This window comes from Pinus tabuliformis, chromosome 4_2 (assembly GCF_031772625.1).
Source record: "Pinus tabuliformis cultivar Carrire ecotype Pingquan chromosome 4_2, CPIR1, whole genome shotgun sequence".
NCBI lineage: Eukaryota > Viridiplantae > Streptophyta > Pinopsida > Pinales > Pinaceae > Pinus > Pinus tabuliformis.
Genome location: NC_142304.1, coordinates 287,401,214 through 287,426,309, shown reverse-complemented (window position 1 = coordinate 287,426,309; position 25,096 = coordinate 287,401,214).

Below are 25,096 nucleotides of genomic sequence, written 5' to 3'. Positions count from 1 at the left end.
ATTTTGGCTCCCCATGAATCTCAAAGATTCTCTTATGCAGGTTGACTGAAATTCAGCTGCTTAGATGAAGAAAATGATATCAACATAATGTTCCTTGCAAAAAAAGGAGAAAAATGAGTATAAATTCGGCATAGTTCTGTCACCTTCAAAATTCTGCCCCGAGGGAATCTTAAAGATTCCATGAAGATACCTGTGTCAAGGTTCCACCTTCATGGTTCTTGTTAGCTCTGCTACATATTTTGATAATTTGAGGATCAAATACAAGCTTGGCCATATAGTTCATGCTCAAAAGAAACTCATAACGGTCACTTTCTCCTTCCCTTGCACCGCTCATTCTCCCTTCATCAGTCCTAAAACGATTAATGCCTTTATCGGGTCTAGGTTCAATTGCTATCGCAAATCGCATCCATGTGTGTATAAAGGCCGCACCCCTCGCCTTTTGCTGATGTGATATTGCGATGTGAACTGATTGCAATCGCACATTGCCCCACATAAATACCCAAAACTACCAAAAACCCGACCTGACGACTCCCGTCATGCCCGATAAGGCAACTCGTTCGATTACTCCTTCGCCGTCCGATCAGCCCCATCGTGATCGGACAACATCCACTCTCCCCGCACCCGAGAAGTAATGCCACTTTAACGTGTGATGGAGGGTGGTTTCACCCTTCCCTCCACCACCACGCGTCACATTACGAATGGTATCGCATGCCACACCCTTTTATCGCCAAACTCCCCAATGCGGTGTGATCAATACCGCTTACCACCTGTTCATGCCTGCCAACCTTCGTATGCTTCCGCCGCCCGATGATCGTTGGATTTTCCTGCCCAAGATCCAACGGCCCCCGATCATTCCGCTCCCACTTCTTTCGATATCCCCTGCCAAGCCATCTCCACCATCTATCCTCTCGATCCGATGGTTGACCTTTCTCCCTCATCCAACTCATCCATCCGCCACGCAATCCCCGTCCCTTGACCGTTCCGTGAACCTAAAGAACGAAAGTGATTGGCTCACCAGTACCAGTTGCAGTGGCTCCTTAACAACTACATTTAACAGACAGCATGGCCAAGGAGGAAAAGGATAGAGCTCGAGCGTGTAACTACATTTATCTGTTATGGAACTTCATGAATATGACACTCCACCTGCCTAAGAGGACAGCGTAGCATAGGAAAAGATCACATTCATCCACTACAGCAAGCAATCGCACTCAGAAGCTCCATCAGGAAACTAAATGCGGTTGGTGGTCAATTATGATTGCTCCATACTTAGAATGGCCGAGTGCCTTTGTAACGAAACTCTATATATACACATAAACAAGATGTAATCAGGGTGGATGGTTCTCATTTTGATGTAAGGTTCAACTTCTGGAGACTGTAACTACTTTGATACTTGCAGCATCTCGTCTTCATTTTAAGCTAATACAAGCTTCTTTTTCTGTTAATTGCTCACTTTCCATTTATCTTCTTTTCCAAGCTGTGCTTGATGTGCTGCATTTCTGAACTCATGATGTTTAGCATTAGAGTAGCTGTCATCCTATCTCTGTGTTAAAATATTGTATGTATCAGTGAATGAGTTATTCAGGTTTCTTTTCCACTAGTGCCAGAGAGCTGTCATCCTGTCTATGCATTAGGGAATTAGATTTGCAGACTTCTTTATTGGTTGCAGCTGACCATCATAGGGTCCTGTGCATCTGCTGGTATGGTCAGTATTCTCTATATTCACCCAATCCTTAAATTGTGAGTAATTGGTGGTCTAAAGCCTTATAGTCTGGGGGTGTTCACGCATGTGTGGAGTTAGGCAAAGTAGAAGTGGTTTTCTGGCTTGAACAAGCATCATTCCTTCCATTCATCCATTTCCAACATTAAGTTGAGTTTGTAATGTTCCCGAGCATCTCCAAGCTACAACCTAGGAGAGTTTCTTGGGGTGATAACATTAATTGGCGCCGTTTCCGGGGAGAGGAGATTGAAGCTCAGCTTCCCTGGGAGAATGACACATTTCCAGACAAAGTCTGGACACATTTCTAGTTGTAATCATCTATCTGGTGACTGTACTGGAGGAACAACCTTTGGCAACTCCAAATTACAGTTCTGACTCAGTTTGTGAGGCATACTCGGAGAAATCTTCAGAAATCACCAGCTGACCCAGTGCCTGACCCTGAGAAGATTCTCAAGCAGTGGAAAACATCACAGAAAGGAGCATCAGGATTAGGTAAGCCCAAGAAATCTTATGAATCACTGCAAGAGAAGGATATAGCTGAGAATGTACATTTTGAAGATATAGAGCCTAGCATTTTTAGTGAAGAAATACCCTCAGAGATTTATAAAGCTCCTTGTTTATTTAGTTCCCCTTTGGATACCAATCCAAAGAATGCTTCCCATACAGTCCATTATACTCCTTTGTCTCTGTCATCTATTTCGTTGATTCCTACCATCCAAACTGCCAGTATCCTTCCACTTATCCCAGCCATGGTAGGCCAGAAATCACCCACAAAGATGGAAAGAATCATAGCTGCTAGGTATGGACCCTTGGTCTTGCCTGTTCCTTTGAATGCCATGCCTGTAGGAGAGTATCAGAAATATATGCCCAAGTTCACTGGTACAGAGGGAGTAATAGTTGAAGAACACCTTGAATCTTTTTATAGCTATGCTGATAACCTAGATATCAGTGAGGATGATGTGTGGATGAGAGTGTTTGTCCAGAGCCTTGGTGGAGAGGCTAGGAAGTGGTTTAGAAAACTGTATCCTAGGTCTATAACTGAAATTGAAGCATTAGATGATGTACTTTTGAAGCACTAGGGAGATAAAAAAGACCTGTTATATTACCATACAAAGTTTGGAAACCTCAAGAGGGAAAATGGGGAATCATTACCTAATTTTAATAAAAGATTCAATCGTATGTATAGTGAGATACCAGCTGAAGTAAAGCCAACCCCCACCTCTACCAAAATCACTTATGCCAATGATTTTGACTCTGATTTCTGCCTACTTTTAAGAGAAAGAAGATGTGCTTCTTTGGTTTATATGCAAAATGCAGCCCTGGAAGTAGAATCAAACATCATGGTTGCAGAAAGGCTCGAAGGTAATGCTGAAAGGAGAAGACAGAGGGGTGAGCTCTCATCATCCTTAGATCCTAAGATCAATAAAATGGCCAGGATGATAGAGTCACTAGCCTCTGAAGTTTCCAAATTAAGGGTTGAGCAGCATTCAGGGAAAGGGCAAGCTCCTTATACCTTTTCTCTTCCAAACCCGAATCCATATAAAGGAGCAAAGGAGCAGTCGCAGGTTTGGCAAAGAAACAAATATGCAAACAAAGACCAAAGGGTGAAGACCCTTTTTAAAGATATAGTCATGGAAGAAGAGCAGTTTAAAGAAGATGATGAGGTCCATGGTATGGAAGACAAGGGCAGTGTCCCTTTCTTAACCAAGGCTACGTATGAGAAGTCATTATCCAAAGGCCCTGCTCATAATTTTGTTGCATTTGCAGAGCAACAAGATTATAAGCAGAAGAAAGCAGCAGCAGATCTCGTCATCCTCAAAGTTCCAGCCATATAGGTAAGAGGCCTTGAAGGTTACCCTTCTTCTTTAAGTTTTCAATCAGAAATTCAGAAGCCAAGAATACACATACCTCTGATTGGACTAGTGGAGAATGAGTCTTTCAGGAAATCTATCCTTGAAGAGCCTAAGCCTAAAGTCAACCCATCTTCCCATGACTATGCTAATCTACAAATTGACCAACCTGCTGTTATCCCCAGCCCAGTGATTAAAAAGGGTGAAGTCAGTTCCCCATCATCTTATGTTTCTTTGTCTGTTCAAGAGACAATCCCTCACGATTGCTCCCTAGGCGCTGAGGCCAACCATAACTCAATGCCCAAGGCTGATATGGATAATCTCAGTCTTGATATTCCGAATCCTGCCCAGTTGGCTTCCACACAACTTGAAAGGGAATTTTGCCAGATCACAGAGGAAGAAGGTGCACAGATTTGGGACACCTCCTTGGATGGGGCTTGTTCTAAGAAAGCTGTAGGAGCAGGTGAAGTCTTTGTGTCCCCCACACAAGAAAGCATTGATTCACCATTTATATTAATTATGCAGGCCACAAAGGACACAGTCGAGTACACATCAACCCTTATTATTCAATAAGTGTACAAAAGCTTCCATGAAGAACATCCAAGGATGAGAGCATACAGATAGGGGGTGAAATATAAACCATCTCTACCTGATAAGGTCAAATGCCCTAAACTTTTTGAGGTAGACGATCAAATAAATCCAATTTTGCAAGTCTTTGATGAACCGGCTGACAGGCATATTGACCAAGAGAAGGAGAAACAATTTTGATGGCCCAGTAAATGGGCAGTTTTGAAAATTATGTTGTTTAAGGTCTTTAGGCCTTAAAGTTGTAAATATGTTGTTTTATCAGTTTTAGTGTAAGCTTAATTAGACTCCATGCCCAATGGAACACTACGAAATTTTTCTCATCTGGTATGATAGGAAAGACAATGATCTATAGTTCTTGAAGACCTCATAGGGAGGATCTCATCTCCAGAAGGAGCCAGTGTTAGCTCTGCTACATATTTTGATAATTTGAGGATCAAATACAAGCTTGGACGTATAGTTCATGCTCAAAAGAAACTCATAATGGTCACTTTATCCTTCCCTTGCACCACTCATTCTCCCTTCATCAGTCCTAAAAATGATTAATGCCTTTATCAGGTCCAGGTTTAATCGCTATCGCAAATCGCATCCATGTGTGTATAAAGGCCGCGCCCCTCGGCTTCCACCGATGTGATATTGCGATGTGATCTGATCGCAATCGCACATCGCCCCAAGTAAATACCCAAAACTACCAAAAACTCGATCTGACAACTCCCGTCATGCCCGATAAAGCAACTCACCTGATTACTCCTCCGCCGTCTGATCAGCCCCATCGCGATCGGACATCGTCCACTCTCCCCGTGCTCGAGAAGTAATGCCACTTTAATGCACGATGGAGGGTGGTTTTCCCCTTCCCTCCACCGCCACGCGTCACATTAGGAATGGTATCACACGCCGCACCCTTTTACCACCAAACTCCCCAACACGGTGCGATCAATACTGCTTACCACCGGTTCGCGCTTGCCAACCTTCGTATGCTTTTGCTGCCCGATGACCGTTGGATCTGCCCGCCTGAGATCCAACGACCCCCGATCATTCCGCTCCTGCTTCTTCTGATATCCCCTGCCAAGCCATCTCCACCATCTATCCTCTCGATCCGACGACCGACCTTTCTCCCTCATCCAGATCGTCCATCTGCCACGTAATCCCCGTCCCTTGACCATTCCATGCACCTAAAGGATGAAAGTGATCAGCTGACCAGTACCAGTTGCAGTGGCTCCTCAACAACCACATTTAACAGACAACATGGCCAAGGAGGAAAAGGACAGAGCTCGAGTGTGTAACTGCATCTAGTAGTTATGGAACTTCATGAATATGACACTCTACCTGCCCAATAGGACAGCAGAGCACAGGAAAAGATCAGATTCATCCACTACAGCAAGCAATCACACTTAGAAGCTCCATCAGGAAACTAAATGCGGTTGGTGTTCAATTATGACCCCTCCATACTTAGAATGACCGAGTGCCTTTGTAATGAAACTCTATATATACACAAAAACAAGATGTAATCAGGGTGGATGGTTGTCATTTTGATGTAAGGTTCAACTTCTGGACACTGTAACTACTTTGATACTTGCAACATCTCGTCTTCATTTTCAGCTAATACAAGCTTCTTTTGGTGTTAATTGCTCACTTTCCATTTATCTTCTTTTCCAAGCTGTGCTTGATATGCTGCATTTCTGAACTCATGATGTTTAGCATTAGAGTAGCCGTCATCTTACCTCTGTGTTAAAATCTTGTATGTATCAATGAATTAGTTATTCAGGTTTCTTTTCCACTAGTGCCAGAGAGCTATCATCCTATCTATGCATTAGGGAATTAGATTTGCAGACTTCTTTACTGGTTGTAGCCAGCCATCACAGGGTCCTGTGCATCTATTGGTGTGGTCAGTATTCTCCATATTCACCCAATCCTTAAACTGTGAGTAATTGGTGGTCTAAAGCCTTATAGTCTGGGGGTGTTCACACATGTCTGGAGTCAAGCAAAGTAGAAGTGGTTATCTGGCTTGAACAAGCATCATTCCTTCCATTCATCCATTTCCAACATTAATTTGAGTTTGTAATGTTCCTGAGCATCTCCGAGCTACAACCTAGGAGAGTTTCTTGGGGTGATAACAGTTCTTCCCTCAAAAGTTTGTCTTTGGAAAATCCGCTTCTAAAGAGAGAAAAATTTCTGCACCATTAGACTCCTGGTGAAATTATGATTAATTTGAGTATAAAGTTGGCATAATTATGTCTCTGTCAAAAATCAACCTCCAAGGGAATGTAAATATTCCTCCAAGATTCCTTCATTCATGGTTCCGCCCTCTTTGAACTACATGCCAGATCATGATTCCACTGCACCGCTGGGTAATGCACTCTAAGTTCTCAACCTTCACTCCACTTTGCTATGGCCAGTCAAATGAAAAATATGCACTTTAAGTAATTTTTGTGTGGACGTCAATTCCAAGGCGCATGGTTGGCTCATTGGTTAAATGTGGTAATTTGTTAGGGGTGTCCTGGGTTCCAACCTATAGCCCTCTCATGTATTTTAAAATGGTGCATGGTAGTTTTTATTTTAAATGGTCGTTGGTTACGTGTGGGTTGGTAGAGGTATTAAGTGGTACATAGGGCTAGCCGCGGGGATAGGCCAACCAATGGCTGGGCGGGTTCGATCCTTGAAGGACCCAATTTTAATGGTGGTAAACATATATGTTATATATATGTTTAAAAATTCGGTGGGTGTGGGTGGGTCTGCTCCCCATTCTTTTTTTTTTTTTTTTTTTGAATTAAAAATAACAAGTTGTTGAAATCCCATCGGCCGAATTTTGGGGGTCACCAGAAAAATTAAGTAGGTGACAACTACGCTCTTTCTGACTGCTGGAAAATTTCACTGTAAAGTGGCAATTTGTCTACTCTTTAGTGGCCACCAAATTTAGTCAGATCTCTAGATTTGGCGAGCCTCCAAATTTAGTTGGCGTTTTGCTAACTGTAGCCAATGGGCCAAGTTGAACAAAACTTTGATTATTCATAACTTTCACATAGGATGTTGGATTGAGGTTTCATTTGCGCCATTGGAAATCTTGAGATGAGCTCGTAGATATTACCTTGGTTTCTTTTTTTTTTTGGTAGGTAAGCACCCACGGGGGATTTGAATCAGTGACCTATCACAAGGAGTGCCTTAATAGTGCACCCATTCACCGTCAATCCAAAGCCTCGTGGGCTGATATTACCTTGGTTTCACTACAACCCAATTTTTTATTTATTTTTGAGCCTTTCCTGAGCCCTCTTTGATTTTTGAGCCCTCTATAGAGCCACCTAGATCACTCTAAAAATCTAAAGCTCGCAAACTTCATTATCCTTTTCCTGGTTCGAAACATTGTCTAATCATTGATCTTATGTTTTGGCTTTCAAATGAGAAAATTTATAAAGGGGACTATATTCATGCATGGGGTAAGTGGGGAAGTGATCCAGGAAGATCCTCAAGAATTGATCCAGGTGGATCTTCAAAAAGTACCAGTGGCATGGTAAAAGGCTTAAAACACAAAGTGGCAGAATTTGGATAAAATTAACATCGGATCAAAGTGCTCGTCATTGTGATTCCAATGGTGTGAATGACACTCAAATCCGAGTTCATATGAAGAAGTTAGAGCAAGTCAAAGTTTGAGTTTGACTTGTCGAGGTGGCAGGAGGAGATGACATGGCAAAAGTTTCAGTGAATGGGGGAGCGCCAAGTAGCAGGCTTCCATTAGGTCCCACATATCGCATATCGTAGGAAAACAAAGGTCGTGGGTTAAGGAATTGGCCCCCAACATTGTCGATTTGTGATTGCGATACCACATATTGCATATTAGAGGTGGACAAGTGTTATGGATCGACCCCCGACAGAGCCTAGTTACAATGCGATATATCGCATATCACAATCATAGAAGGGGCTAGTGTTTGCGAAGTGGCCTCACCAATAATCCTGATTGCGATTGTGATAGAGTTCCAGAATCGATACCTCATATACTATATTTCATAGGCCGACGGGTCTGTTGTATCATAGTGTGCCTAATTGTTTGGGCTTGGGACTATCCACCGATGGTTGGAAAAACCTATAGTAAAAACCGTCGGTTTGCACGCGCAGTTGAAGAAGTTTCGTGCCATGTTTGTAAGTGGTTTCACCATAATTGTAAGGTTGTTGCCATGTATCATTCCGGCCCGATCCCACTTGCTTAACTCGGTTTATTATCTTAAAACTGCCTGAGTATTGTGGGATTTCTACCATGCTTATAAATGACCCTTTTGTGTCTAAAGAAGGGAGAGAGTATTGATCGATAGTTCAAAACATGGTATGCAGCAGCAGACCTTGCCCAGGTAGCAGGGTCGAAACCTCACCTTGAGTAGCAGGGAGGTTACGAGAAGATGCAGAAAGCTTGATTATCCAAATTGGGTGTTTGGATAGGCGTTTTTACATGATTTTTCGCTAGGAAGTTAGTGGTACTGTCTGTTTCTAGAGCTGGGCTCTCCATTTTCCAGTTATCTTCTAGATTGGAGGTATAAGTATGTTTATGTTAAATTTTTCTTGTACTTCTCTCTTTCCATGCCATTTAATGAATGAAGGTCTCCCCACTATTGAGCAGGGCTAAGAGATGTAGTCCAAATTGGATGAACTCTGTAATCAAATCTATGTGTCTTGATCTCATGCGTGATTATGTCTTTTTATCTTCATTTTATATGCTTATTTTCCATGGTTTTTAAGTGCTCTGTTATATGTAATTCTGATGCATCTATAAGAAAAAAAGTCCTGGATCAAGTGGTATCAGAGCAGGGCTTAGTTGATGTGAATTGCATGAGTACGCTAACCAGAGATCAACCTCAAAGGACATGCATCATGAAGAGGAGACATGGTAGATGTTGAAGCTCATTGGGAAGAGAAGCAGTCTTGTGGCTGTTAAGAATTGTGAGCGTGAATGACTGAGTGTGCAACCATGGAGAATGATAAAGAAATGCATGAGACCTTCCTGTGAATGTCCAAAATGGTGGACATCATGTATGAAGCATATGAGAAGCGAAGAGAGGAGGAGATAGAGAGATCAGAGAGTGATGCGTCATCCACATCTTCTGGTGCTTATGCATTTTATTCCTTGCCTTCCTCGAATGAGGAGATTAACCAAAGGCTTCAAGAAGAGAACGCTGAATTAAGAAGGCTACTACGAGAAGAGAAAGAGGAGAGGCAATGATTGTAGCTTCAGTTGCGAACCATAGATGAGGCCCTGGAAGAGTTGAAGCATAGTGACCAGAGTCTTCATAGGTGAGACCCTGGAAGAGTTGAAGCATAGTGAAGCATAGTGAAGAGCTTGCTGGATTAAGGAGACTTCTATAGGAAGAGGAAGAGGAGAAACAAAGTCTGCTATGCTAGTTGCAAGCTAAGGATGAAGCCTTGGAAAAGCTGCAGTGTGACCCCTGTGAGGTAAAAAGTAATTCTTCGACTTCATGTATGTTTCCTGATGATGATTTTTCCATTTTTGAAAATCATACCACAGGAATCAGCTCCAAACTATTAAGGAGAATGGGGTATGAGGGGAAGGGCCTCGACATTAATGGCCAAGGTATCATAAACCCCATAAAAGTAGAGGAATTACCCTACCAGGTAGGACTTGGGTATGTCAGGAAGGAAGTTTGGGAATGCGCCAAAACAACCAGTGAACCATCAACAACAGATGATGAGAAGCCCTCATCAGTCCTTTCCAACTTGACAGTGGAGGTAAAAGATGTTGATTTCCCTTCAATTTCATCTTCACATAGTATAATTTCTGTTGGAAATGTGGAGATACAAATTACAGGGACAAATATGAGACTCCTTACCAGGATGAGGTACAAGGAAGAAGAAGGAATTAGTGTTAGAATCCAAGAAATAACTCAGCCATTGGAGGTTGAGAAAAGATCTCGATTTGTAAGGTTGGGGTGCACTGAAGGACATTCCTCAAAGATGTCAGAAGCTTCCATGACATTGTTGAAACCATTGAGGAAAGAGGATGATGGGAACACATCACCATCAACCTATGGTAGTATGAATTATAGAGAAAGAGCTGAGGAAAGCTCTTGTTCCCATGATGTTATAGACATTTTTGTGCCTTACAGCATGAAGCATGAAATGTCGATAATCTGAGGGATCCAAAGTCCCTAAACATGTTGTTCCTACCCCTAGAGGAACAAGGTCAGCAAACCACAGCACTAAATATCAGTTCTCCACCTGAAAACACTCAAAAACAAGCTAATTCTGGATCATGTCAACTGCTCCACTGAGCATCTGCGCTGAATGTCAACTGCTCCACTCTGTACCTGCGCTGAATGTCAACTGTAATGAAGGCTACCTGCGCTGGGCGAGATTGGCCAAGTGGCACAGTCATTCCTCAAGGTGTCAATGCCCAGGAAGCTTCCAAAATGACACTTGGATCAGGGAATTCGCCTAGTGATGAGTAAGAGGATCTAGATCTCCAAGTGGAAGCAAGAACCTCCAAGTGGACTCAAGAACTGAAGAATAACTGAAGTGGGAGAGGACACTAGTCAGCTTCATGCCAGCCTCAAGCTGACTCATCCTTTCTCCAAAACTCCTATATATAGAGCTCTCTCATGAGGTCTAGGGAGGCTGGAATCTTGTGAATGTAAGGAAGTGCTGTTGGTTTGAGTATAGAACTATTGGGTGATTTGCTTGAAGGAGGTGAAGAGGAGATTTCTTTCTGCTGGGAGGTGTTGCTGGATTGGGCCTCTTATGGTTGTAACACTCTCAGAACTTTACTTCTTCCATTAATAAAGCATTTGAGGTTCTTCTATATGCATGTGTCTCAATGGTGTATTGTTATACTTGTGTATTTGATTTATTCTAATCCTTGAATCAATTATGAATGTATGCTTCTTGTAGTTTCCCTCTCTTGCCCTTTTGCAGGATCTTTGTGTAGCTGGGCCAGTGAAAGAGCAAGGAGCTGGGAGCAAGCAGCAAAGAGAGAAGATTGGATCAATCATTAGCGGAAGACAACGGTTAGTGGATCTCTTTCTCCCCTCTCTTACATCTCATAAAGAAGTAATCTCGAATAGCTTTGCATTCAGTTGTTGCTGAGGTACTATCACCCTTAGAGTGGGATAGGGTCATTCCGTATTGGATACTTTTCCCAACAACAAATTGGCGACTCCGCTGGGGATCGTATCTTGTTGGTTGTTTGTGTTTTTGCTATTCATTTCATAAACACAGGGAGTACCGAATCGAACTGCATTTGGATCTTTCAAATGCAAAGTAGAGGGCAGCTACTCTAGCTCAGTTTCTGGGCAAGTTTATGATTTGAAGAGCTGATCCACAAGGACTCTAAATAGCTCTTAGTGATAGCTTTTCATCCTCCTTTTCATCCCTTAGTGTGTACTTGACTGATAGCTTCTGATTTGGCCAAAAACTGTGAATTTTTGAGCAATCTGTGACCCGGAAACCAAGAGAAACGAAAGTTTCGTTCTTCAGTGCAGGCTGTGTGAAGGCTGTCTGCATTTCAGCGCAGTTCCCGAAGGGGCTACCTGCGCTGAAGGTCAAACTGACAGTGTACTACCTGCGCTGAACCAGTCTTGCCTTGTGCTACTGGGGTTCCCTGCTGTTTCTTGCCCTGTTTTCACTCTTGTTTTTGCAGCCTGTTACCAGTCAATGTACCTATCTGAAACCAACTTTCCTTGCCACTATTCCGCCTCGGTTGTATAAAGAAACTGTGTTTGTTCTTTGTGTATTTCTTGTATCATTTACAGTTTCCCATAACGAAAGTGAACTAGTCTTGCTGTGGCCTCTTAGATCTAGACCTGTGATAAGTGTCGTTTTGATCTTAAGAGTTAGTTTGTTTGCTGTTCATAGCTGATTGAGCTTTTGCTTTCGTCATATGGTTTGAATTTATATATTTCTAGTGTCGAAACAAGTAAATCTTAAGGTGTCTTTTGATTTTGGACAAGCTTGTTTGCTTTCACTTGAAATTGAATTCAAAGTTATACAACAGCTTTCTTTTTGTATCGCACAAACATTAAGAAAGAGAAAAGAAATACCTGCATTTTGCATTTTGCATTTGATAAGTTTGTATGTTGATTTAGGGAAAAAGTGCATTAGTGTGTGCTCTTTGATCTGTGTGAAAAGATGTTGTCTTTCTTTTCCCTCAGTAGTTAAGATTTTCATAAGTCGAAAAGATTGAAAAAGCTTGCTTCTCATCTTAGACTGCATTTAGGAATTTGTATCAAAACATCTCGTGGTGAACCTTGAAAGGCAAACTTTAAAAAGATCAACTTAAAATATATTGAATGAACCTAACAACGCTTTGAAACATAACGCAAACACATAGAGGTCTAAGCTAGAGACGTGTTCCGGCGTCGTTAAACGTAGTGACTGTCGATCTCGACGAAGGTGGGTGATTCCTCCTGAGAGTCGGTGGCACTAATACGGACTTGTGCTCCCACGTACCGTCGCGTATATATTGGGAGACCCCTATAGGCATATATCTTTTATCCATAGGAAGCCGTGTCGGCCGCCCTACTGATCGCAATGCAGTGAACACAGCATTCACGAAGATCGACCACCCGTACCGTAAAACGTATTCTGTGGTTTTGCGAAAGGTTTGGCACACCCTCTGCCTAGATCTCCAGAGCAGTTTCTTTTGGCCTTTTTCAAACTCTATAACTGAAAAAGTCCAACCGAGCATTTGTCACTTCGGGCTCGTTAATACATCGAAGGAGACTAGAGTCATCTTTAGCTTTTTCTCGACTCTTAAAAAGTGAAAAAGCAAGTTGTGTCTAAAAGCGTCTAATAAAATTCATTCAATTCGGAAACACAAATTTCCCCTTTTAATATTTTGGTTGATCGAGTAATCCGCAATCGTGGAAGAAAGTCAATTGAAACCCCGTCGTTCGCGGAGGCTTACGAGTCAACCGTCTTTGTCTCCGGAATCGAAAACAGTACGGACAAAGCGAACTCGTTTAACCGGTTCAAAATCTCCTATAAAAGTTAGAACAAGTGTTCCAACTGCATCTGAGGTTCCGGTTACTCCTAACATTTCTGGAAACCCTGCCTCTATAGAAGAAGTTCAACAGCCACAGAAGGACAGTAATACTGATCCTAGTCTGGGGGCAAATACTTGTATAACTGAACCAGTTCCATCTGTAACCGGTCCAGAGAGTTTTGTTCCTCAAACAACTGTCGCTGTCGAAACAACCACTTCTTCGGCACCAGAAATATTTTACGGACCTGACGGTCTTCCTCTTCCACCGGGTTTGATTGCGATAGAGGAAATTGCAGAGGATCCGCAAGCAAGTACTCCAACTCATTTTGGAGTCGGGGTCACTCTATTTCCTTCATCAGAAGTTAATCCACCACAAGTGGAAGTTCCTGTAGAATCGCTAGGCAATCTATTGGATAGACTTAAAATGTCTGAACAACCGTCATCATCTAGGACTGTGTCAAATGACACAGCGACAGCAGAAGCCCCTGCCGTCACTCCGACGATGTTTGCCGGCATACCAGCTGTCCCAACTAGCTCACAACAGCTAGAAGGAGTCCACCAAGGGACTATTTCGACAGTATGGTCTGTTCCAGTTTGTTCATCCGGAGTAATACCCGGCAACTCTTATGTTGAAACTCGCCAAATTGATCCATTTGGAGGTCAATCTGGGCAATCAATCCCCTTGAGTTCCGGATTGCTACCGTATGGGGGGCAGTATGCCCTTTCATTACCCCCTCCGGGAGGGTACCCATACGTGAGTTCACAACAGTATTCAGGTTATACTGGAATTGCATCAAGTAGTTGGGTACCTATGCTACCTCAACAACCAAGGGTTGTATATTCTATGCAACAGTGTGTACCTGTGACGAACATCCCAACCACACCGGCTATTGTAACAGTGTCACAAGTTCAAGCGATACCTGTTGCATGTCAACCTCAGATTTCTCAGGTTGTAATGCAACAGCCACTTGACCATGGGTCACAACCACAATCGCCAACTGGTGGGGCGACACAGGTCCAAACGGGTACAATTACCCCACACCTTGGTCCAACGGTTAGCATAGCACAACAGAACATGGCGTCACAACCATGGCTTGTGCAATACCAACAACCGCAATTCCAGCAAGTGTACCAAGGTTCTGAGCAGCAGATCTTTGCGAACAGTGGACAACCGTATATCCAAAACGGTCAAAACCAACCACTTTACAGTGGTCAAGTCCACCAACCGTATCAGTCATACCAACATCAATTACATTATGCTGGTATGCAAAGGCCCACTGCTCAAGCGATTCCATCGTACCCTGGTTACGCTTCGCCTAACCTGAATCAACAGTTACCATTCGTGGCAACTTTAGAGTTACCCGATTTACACCGGTTAACCAACGATCCGATTGCTTATGCCCCTTGGTGGCCAGCGATTCCTCATAAACTTCCATCTGACATTCCTAAATTCAATGGAAATCCAGGTGAAGACCCATCGAATCACGTGATGACTTTTCATCTGTGGTGTTCGTCGAACACCCTAAACGACGATTCGATAAGGCTTCGCCTTTTTCAGAGGACATTGACAGGTCCAGCGGCTAAATGGTATATTGAATTGCCAAGAGCCTCTTTCGACAATTTTAGTTCCCTAGCCACGACTTTCTTAACCCATTTTCAATTACCGATAAGGTATGAAACGGGAACAGAAATATTAACCAACTTCAAGCAGACAACTGCCACCCATATATCTGATCATATACATGAGTGGCGTCGTCGTCGTAGGATGGTGAAAACATATGTTCCCGATCAGCTATTAGCTGAATGGTTTATAAAGTCGTTACTTCCGGCTATTACGGAAGATGTGGCCAAGGGGGGAGTCGTAACAGAGGAGCAAGTTATTGCTCGTGCACAGTATTTGGACTTAGTTTATACTCAGTCCGGCACGCTCTACGACAAAATACCTGACGCCCCTAGACCAGAATTTTCAATTCCTCCTCCTCCTAAATCAAATAGTGACTCTCATGCCGGTGATGGCGTGATTGGCACGGCAAACGCGAAATCGATAAAGGCTTCGTCAAAGAAAGCCCGTAAGAATTCGGATCAAAATGCAAAAGAAGAAATTCTTGCTTCGGAAGTAAATGCCGTATCAGAAGATAAGGGCAAAGAAACCAATCAACCAGGAAGCAAGAAAAAGCAAAACAAAGGGAAGAAGAAGAAACAGGGTGAGTCATCCCCTGGAAAAAATTCTTCAAACCCTCCTGGGAAAGGGAAACAAAATTATCCATGTCTAATATGTGATGATAAGGATCATAACACAAAGAATTGCCCATTCAAAGCTGAGTTAAAGAGGTTCTTTAAAAGTTCCCAAACCTCAGCTGTGTTAACTGATCCATTTCCCAACCCAGGTCAAAATCTGGTTGATAGTGGAAATGCTTCCCCGTCGCAAGTCCTTATGTTGTCGGTTTCAAAACAGCAGAATGATGCTTTGATTTCGACAAGGAACAAAGATTATGGGAATCCTCAGCTGTCGAACGAAAAAGGTAAAGATCAACCAAGTAGTTCGACAACAACTTCGACAGAAGTTGTACCACCCATCATCCCTGAATTAACAATAAAACCGCCAAAGGGTGTAGTACACAAGTCGACATTTAATCCTCGCGCCAGAGCGGCGCAGCATTATAACATAGTGGAAGATTTGGCCCAATCGCCATCCGCTATGTCGACTCTTGAAGTACTACAAAATTGTCCAACCCAAAGGCAGGCGTTGTTATCAGCAATTGGTGGGGTTGATCCTAAGGATTCCAATCTTGTATCCTTTGATCACAAGGGATATGATCCTCAGTTACCAGCTCAACTAGCTTTCCTTATTCAAGTGAAAGCCCTCAACAAAACTGTTCACAGAACAATAATTGATGAGGGAGCATCGACATGTATTATGTCGATGAGTTGCTGGAAAACTTTAGGATCTCCAACCTTGTCGCGATCTTCGACGACATTAAAAGCTTTCGACGGAAGGACTTATACCCCTTACGGTATCCTTAATAACTTGAAAGTTGAACTAGGAGGAAAAACAGTAGAAATTGATGTTGAGGTCATTGATGGAAATCTTGACTATAACATCCTACTGGGTAGACCATGGATTTATGCCATGGCAGCTGTTGTGTCGACTTATTTTAGGAAGATCGCATTCCCGTTTGAAGGAGGGATTACGATCGTCGACCAACAGAATTTCCTCCCTAATGGTTCACAAGTTACAGGAAGCATTCCCATGATCCATGAGAGCAACCATTCAATTCAAGATATCGGAGTAGGATTATTGAAAGACCCCACATTGATGGGAACTTTCGCGCTACCACCTCCTATTTATATAGGAAATGTACCGTTTGTAGCAACCTGCAACATGATATCTTCCACGAAGGTCAACATGGATCATTCAATGGTTTTGCCCCCAAGCCCTTTAGAAATATTGTAGCAATCAATGTTTCAAGCATGGGAGGCGAACCCAAATCAACGCTCGTCAAGCGTTTGGGTAGATAGGTCTAGAGAATATGGAACCCCATTAGATCCTTGGTCGAAAGTACATGGGACTGACGAAGGAATCTTACAATCAATGATGATTGAGGGGGCACCATGGAATGATCACCACCATCGTTCCCTTCTTCCGGAATATGAAGAAGATACTCAAAGTGACCTTTATCACCCTTCAGTTTTTGAATTCCTAACAAATACTGTAAACACGGTGGATTCCGAGCGAAACCTATCCAATATTGAAGAGACTATAGCCATAAATATCTCGACTAAAACAGATGTTGTAGAGAATATTTATGTCGGCAAAGGTTGTTCCCCTTCAGAACTGGAAATATATAACGCTCTTTTTCGCGAATTTAGAGATGTCTTTGCTTGGTCATATGATGAAATGCCAGGCATTGACTCGAGTATCGTTGAACATGAAATTAAAATGTATCCTGATGTCAAACCAGTAAGACAACGGCTTCGGCAGGTGCACCCCAAGAAAGCCGCTGCCATTAAGGCGGAAGTTGAAAAACTCCTCCATGCTGGATTCATCTACCCGGTTCCTCTAACCGATTGGGTATCGAATATTGTCCCTGTTATGAAGAAACAAGGGACGATTAGAGTGTGTGTCGATTATAGGGATGTAAACCAAGCTTGTCCGAAGGACAACTACCCTACACCCTTCATCGACCAGATAATTGATGAATGCGCCGGATGTGAAATCTTTTCATTTATGGATGGATTTTCCGGGTATAATCAAATAAATATCCGCCCACAGGACCAGTCAAAGACTGCATTTATTTGTCCGTGGGGCACATTCGCTTATCGAAAATTACCCTTTGGTTTAAAGAACGCAGGGGCGACGTTTCAGAGGGCAATGAATTATGCCTTCCATGACATCAAGAACATTGTTCAACCTTATCTCGACGATCTTCCGGCTCATTCGCGAAAGCGGACTGATCATCCGCAGCATTTAAGAGCGATATTTCTACGTTGCCGACACTACAAGATAAGACTCAATCCACACAAATGTGTGTTTTGCGTCGGTTCTGGTCGTTTACTTGGCTTTGTAGTCTCTAAGGATGGGATTCGTCTCGACCCCTGCAAGGTTCAGGCAATCATTAATTTGCCTCCACCTTCAAATTTGCTTCAGATTCAGAAACTCCAAGGGAAAGCAAACTTTCTGAGGAGGTTCATTCCAAATTACGCAGAACTTGCTAAGGGTTATACTCGTCTTTTGAAAAAGGATGTACCTTTTGTCTGGGACCAGGTGGCGCAAGCTTCCTTTGATGCTCTGAAAGATTGTCTAGTAAAAGCATCATTAATGTACGCCCCGGACTATCAAAGAGATTTTAACCTGTATCTGGCTGCAGCGGATACGACCATTGCGATGGTTTTAGTTCAAGAAGTCGATGGAATTGAACATCCTATCTATTATTTAAGTAAAAACTTAAACGATACAGAAAGTAAATATTCTTATGTTGAAAAACTAGCGCTTGCAGCTGTTCAAGCGATTCAAAGGTTTCGACATTATGTCCTCTTTCGGAAAACTACCATCTTGTCAGATTGCAACCCCATGACTTATATACTGTCGCGACAGTTGCTGGGGGGCAAATATTCAAAATGGATAGCGATCCTTCAAGAGTTTGATCTGGAATTTGTAAAATCCAAATCAAAGAAAGCTCTAGTTTTCGCAGAATTATTGTGCGATCTCCCATCGTCGTCCAACGATGAAACATCGGAAGAGTCAATCGTGGACGAAAGTTTGTTTCTGATATCTGTAAGCGATGAGTGGTATGGAGATATCATAGTTTATCTCCAAACCCAAAAGTTCAGGCCTAACACCTCTCGCTCCGAACAAAAACGTATACGATACCAAGCAAAAGACTACATGATCGTCGGTGATACACTTTACCGTCGTGGTGTCGATACAGTTCTGAGGAGGTGCCTTACCCATGAGGAGGCCGAAAAAGCCCTGAATGAGTGTCATTCAGGCGCGTGTGGGGGGCATCAATCTGGATATGCAACAGCACAAAAAATCTTACGAGCAGGATACTTCTGGCCAACCATGTTCAAAGATTGCATAACCGCAGTCAGAAGTTGCCATGCTTGTCAAATTTTTGATAGCAAAACCAGACGACCACCCGCACCTTTACAGCCGATAGTTGCTGTTGGGCCCTTCGCCAAGTGGGGCATCGATTTCATGCAATGTAACCCCACCTCGACCGGGGGGCATGGGTATATTATAGTCGCTGTTGACTATTTTACCAAATGGGCCGAGGCGATGCCTACATTGGATAACACTGGTGAAACAGCTGCCCTTTTCTTTTTCAATCATGTAGTCGCCAGGTTCGGCGTACCACAGGCTATAGTTACAGATCATGGGTCGCATTTTCGCAATCACATGATGGTCGAATTAGCTGCCAAGCTAGGGCTATCTCACGACAGCTCTACCCCATATTATCCGCAAGCCAACGGACAAGTTGAGGCAATCAACAAGGTCCTGAAGCGTATGTTGCAAAGGATGATCGGGGTTCATAAAAGAAGATGGCACCTAATCCTGTACTCAGCCTTGTGGGCTTACCGAACGTCGGTAAAGAACGCAACCGGGTTCACACCTTTTCAACTGGTGTATGGCCTGGAAGCAGTCTTGCCAATCCAGTGCGAAATTTCGTCGCTTAAACTCGCAATCGATCTTCTCCCCGGAACTTCAGAAGAAGAGGCTCGTTTCTTGGAATTAATCCAATTGGATGAAACCCGTCGTGATGCCGCTTTGGCTAACGAAGCCCATAAGAAACGAGTCAAGGCTCAGTTCGACAAAAATGTCAAACCCCGTGTCTTCTCAGAAGGTGATTTGGTCTTGCTTTATGACCAAGAATCCGATAAATTGGGAGCAGGTAAATTCAAGTCCTTATGGATGGGCCCCTATATTGTTAAAAGGGTGTTAGCAAAAGGAGCCTACGAGTTAATGGATTACGATGGAATTCCACTGGCGCAGCCCCGCAACGGGTTGTACCTCAAGCGTTACTATGCTTAAATAGTAACCTGCATGCTTTTGTTGTATTTTGTTTTCGCTAAAGTATTTGTTCTGGTCGAGTGATCCACCTTTTCCATTTGTTGCAGATGTCGAACCTTCTGGAGACATGTGTTGGATATGCCGACGGAGCGAGTCGTAGTTCGCGGAACCTATCCTCCGCAGCCTGGGCCATTTTTGATCCAAGCGGCGAGTTAGTAAGTTTCAGAGGTGTATGTATTGGGCAATCAACGAATAACATCGCTGAGTATAGCGCGTTGATAGAACTACTCTCTGATGCCATCACACGTGGCATACGCCGACTAATTGTCAGGCTAGACTCACAGCTCGTAATACTACAACTCAATGGTATATATTCTGTTCGCAATCCAGCTATTTATCGCATGTTCCTAAGGGTTAAGATCTTGGAAAGACGATTTGATTCAATTCAATATCAACATATTTCAAGAAACTTAAACACATTAACTGACTCATTAGCAAACTATGTGTTAGATAGACATTTGCAACATTTATAAAAAGGACACATCATCAAAGATTGTACATATGGATCATATAACTCAAACAGAATAAAACTCGAAAATCAAAATATATATAAGCTGTTTATAGTTCATACATAATGTTCTGTAACCAAGACAAAATTGGTCATATGACCTAAAACTCAAAAAGATGCTAGGGGGCACCCTAGCCTAGTGGTGCTCATGATAGCACGTCACGGCCTGTGCAATCATGCGCAAGAGACGAGTCCATCGTCTAGGCACACCAGTAGTGTGTCGCTGCAGCTGTAAAGGTAACTCATCAATCCTCACATCGGGAATGCCGAGAGTAAGGCTCTCAACCTGCTCCTGCACAGCTGTAAGGGTCTCAGTATCGTCAAGGTCGCGAATAACAGCTCTCCTAGCAGGCTCCACTGCCGGGGCAGCAACTGGCGGTCTCGGACGAACTGCTGGACGAACAGGACCAATATCTGCATGCACCCAAGAGTACAATTAAAAGTCTTGATAGAATAAAGCACAACAACATTATAAATAAGAACAGTAAACAGTAATATGGTCAAAGAGTTTACCAATGGCGCCCCACTGTTCGCCATCCGGTAGCACCAAATCCGGATCACCTCGGAAATCCATACCCACATATGGATACTCGGAAAACGCCATCTCCTGGCGCTCGAACCACCTGAAGAAGGCCTCAGTAAAAGTAATCTGAGGTTGACCAGCATGCCTAGACATGTGATCAACCCACCTCTGCATGCGTGGCTCGGTCGGAGAAGGCAAGTCGAGTATGATGTACTGAGGCTGCATCAGTGGGATTTTCTCCAAGGCGAAGGCAGTCAGAATAGAACCAAATCCAAAGTTCTTCAGCTTCCCGTCCTTTACCTTGGTCAATTGACTTTTCATCTGAACAAGTACTGCATCACACCAGTTGAATACTTTCGGTTGGAGACACTCCAAGGCGTGCTGCATATAAGATCTGTTGGCAACATGTAGAGCTGCGCTACCGGCCATCCTACCAATAGTATACAGAATGGACCTGAGAGCCCGATCAGTAATCTCACGGATAACAATCTTGCCGTCTCTGCTCGGCTGAGAACCTTCCCTGCAATACTGGCGGACATAATCTCTGGTGGAATCAGTCCCCCGGGCCGTACCTGACAAGGAAATGGGGGCACCTCGTCTTGACAACCCAGTCAAGAAGTACATGTCCTCTATGGTCAAGGGGATGGACTTTCCCCTAATCTGGAATACTTGGTTAACAGGATCCCAAGCATCAAGCATATACTGCAGCAAAGAAATCTGTGCTCTCATGCTAGAGATACGGAAGAACTTCAGCAGGCCACAGTTCCGCAGCGCGTTCACCGTGACCGGGTCATGGAGGGCAATCATGTCCTCCTCTTCATGTTCTCGTTCTCGCCATGTAAGGGACATTTTGTTCAAAGTTCCCTGCAAAGCAAACAAGAGAAGGAGTAAGTTCCTGATTTTGATGAAAAACTGGCGAAAAATCATCAAAAAATGACCTGAAAACTCAGTTTTTTGAGCCCAGCGCAGGCAGAGAGTGTCCCTCCTGCGCTGAAGGTCAGGCTGCCTTAAGGCAGCTTGACATTCAGCGCAGGTTTCGAAAGGGGAACCTGCGCTGAAGTTAGGGCGATTTTGCAAAACCCCTGGGGCTCAGAAATACTGGAAAACAGGCATGAAACTGGAAAATGAAACCATGAAAAGAAAGAGCTAGGGTTTAGCTCCTACCTGGTCCAGACGGCGCCGAAAATCGTCCGCAGAATCTCCCGGAATCAGCTGGTGAAAATCAAGGGGAAGAGGCACCTCCAGAGCTCCAACAAACCAAATGCAAATGAAATGGTAAATGAGAGGTAAAAACACCTTTTAATGGCTTTTTACGTAGTTCAAAGTGAAATATTAGGGTTATAATCTCATTTTCATGCAAATATTATTCATTTCTAACAAAGTTTGTTGCAGCAATTGAAAATGCAGTACTATACTTGAAAAGAGAAAAGCTAGTAATGGTAAAAAATCAAAATTTGACCATATAATCGAGCAGTTTTACCGCGGAATTTATGCTCGTTAAAAAATAGAAAAGCGAGATCCGAGCAGTTTTAGCACATAGTTCATGCTCGTTAAAAAATAAACATAAGATTGAGCAAGAGTTTCCTCCAGAGTTTAAGCTCATTAAAAAATGAACCTATTCCGGTAAATAACCATTGTGATCGTAAATTTATTAGCCATAAAAGCCTTGGTCGTGTTTGCACCTGCCACCTCCATTCCATTTGGCCAATCGTTCACCTCCATATGATTGTTTACCCATTTTGAGGAACAGCTGCGAAGAGTGATTTCACTTAGCCATCCTTGTGACACTGCCGTGATTGGAAAATTCCAACCTGTACCTGGAATCTGCTGCTATCCCTGTTTATCACTCGTTCCTCAAAAGACGAGTCTTCTTTGAGCTCTTTTCTCCTGACTCGTAAAATATGAAAAGTTTGCCGAGTTTTGGCCTTCCAGCTCGTTAAAGTGACCGGAAGAGCTATCCCTCCTCTAGATTTTAATCTTTTTGGACCTGAGGGATTATTACACAAAAAGGTCGAGCGCTTGTTTTATTCGGCTCGTTAAAGTTATCGAAAACTCATCCCTTCTGTATTGTTTTATACTTTTTCGGACTTAAGGGATTAGATGACGAAAAAGGAATTTTGGAGTTAACTTTCTGTACCTTTTCAGACTCTCTAAAAATGAAAAGGACCGAGTTTTCCTTGTCGTTAGACTCGTTAAAATGATTAAATAGCGACAAACTTGTCTTTAGACGAGAACGAGTTTCCCTATCGCTAGGCTCGTTAAAACATAGCGATGGGCTTGCCCGAAGGGCAGGTTATAGAACAAGCATATGTTATCCTCCTCAAGCTTGACAAAAATAAAGAGGTACTGGTCAGAAATGACTGGGGAAAAATTGGGAGAACCTCAAAGCTTTAATGGTAGCAAGTCGCTCTTGAACATGACACTTTTCCTCCGTATCACATCGGGTTGGGTTGTTTCATTCACCGGTCTCATCACCATGGTCTTCGCCAAACCATCCACATTTGGGGTAATGCTACCGATCCATCGCATCAGTGTCGTTATATGTTCAAGAGATGTTGTTCAGAAAGAGTCAACCGTGTCCCATCCACTGCCATACATTATCCTTCATCCACCCATGATCGCCACCCTGAATCATATTTCACAGATTGTTTTCACCTCCACTAAAATCATTAGCTCCGTTCCGTGTCACTGATGTGGGATTCATTAAGGCCCTCCTTTGACGGATCGCTTCTTGTCGACTTCAGCTCATTATCCAAGAAGTTGATCTAGGAACAACCCCCTCAGTACTTTGAAGCTTGCATGCCTCAATGGCAAGTTTCTCACTTCCGGCGACAGGTATACATCAATGACCTTCGACCAGAAGATTTTGCGTGGTGTTCGACGCCAAGTCCTTTATTCACACCACGTGAATTGTACTGCAGTACCTTGAGGGTCATTATCATTATCGGTGATTCCTCTCGCGCTTGTTAACGGTTTACATTATTGACCGGTAATCAAGCGATGTCTTTCCATGTTCGACTTCAGCGCAATTCTCACATGGATCGACTTGTACTTAGAGTGAAGATCGAACGAGTTTGAAGACCCCGGATCTAGTTTCATCCATCCGGGCTGCGATATATATTCAGGAAATATAAAGACATTTGACATGTACATCATTGCAGCAGATGATCATCCTACTCAAAGGATGATAATTTCAGCAGAGAATTATCAGTCTACCATCAGACGATCGTCTGTTCTATGTACCAAAATGAATTTATAAAGCTGAGCATGGGAATGCCCGCCTCAGCTAGATCATGAAAGCAGAATGAAAAATAATGTATTGTATTGTATTTTATTACAGGTCACCTCTCAGCGATTGAATGAACTTCGGATCCTCCTGATAAAGCATTTCACCCGATAAACGACCTCATACTTTAGGGGGCAACTGTTATAGACATTTTTGTGCCTTACAGCATGAAGCATGAAATGTCAATAATCTAAGGGATCCAAAGTCCCTAAACATGTTGTTCCTACCCCTAGAGGAACAAGGTCAGCAAACCACAGCACTAAATATCAGTTCTCCACCTGAAAACACTCAAAAACAAGCTAATTCTGGATCATGTCAACTGCTCCACTGAGCATCTGCGCTGAATGTCAACTGCTCCACTCTGTACCTGCGCTGAATGTCAACTGTAATGAAGGCTACCTGCGCTGGGCGAGATTGGCCAAGTGGCACAGTCATTCCTCAAGGTGTCAATGCCCAGGAAGCTTCCAAAATGACACTTGGATCAGGGAATTCGCCTAGTGATGAGTAAGAGGATCTAGATCTCCAAGTGGAAGCAAGAACCTCCAAGTGGACTCAAGAACTGAAGAATAACTGAAGTGGGAGAGGACACTAGTCAGCTTCATGCCAGCCTCAAGCTGACTCATCCTTTCTCCAAAACTCCTATATATAGAGCTCTCTCATGAGGTCTAGGGAGGCTGGAATCTTGTGAATGTAAGGAAGTGCTGTTGGTTTGAGTATAGAACTATTGGGTGATTTGCTTGAAGGAGGTGAAGAGGAGATTTCTTTCTGCTGGGAGGTGTTGCTGGATTGGGCCTCTTATGGTTGTAACACTCTCAAAACTTTACTTCTTCCATTAATAAAGCATTTGAGGTTCTTCTATATGCATGTGTCTCAATGGTGAATTGTTATACTTGTGTATTTGATTTATTCTAATCCTTGAATCAATTATGAATGTATGCTTCTTGTAGTTTCCTTCTCTTGCCCTTTTGCAGGATCTTTGTGTAGCTGGGCCAGTGAAAGAGCAAGGAGCTGGGAGCAAGCAGCAAAGAGAGAAGATTGGATCAATCATTAGCGGAAGACAACGGTTAGTGGATCTCTTT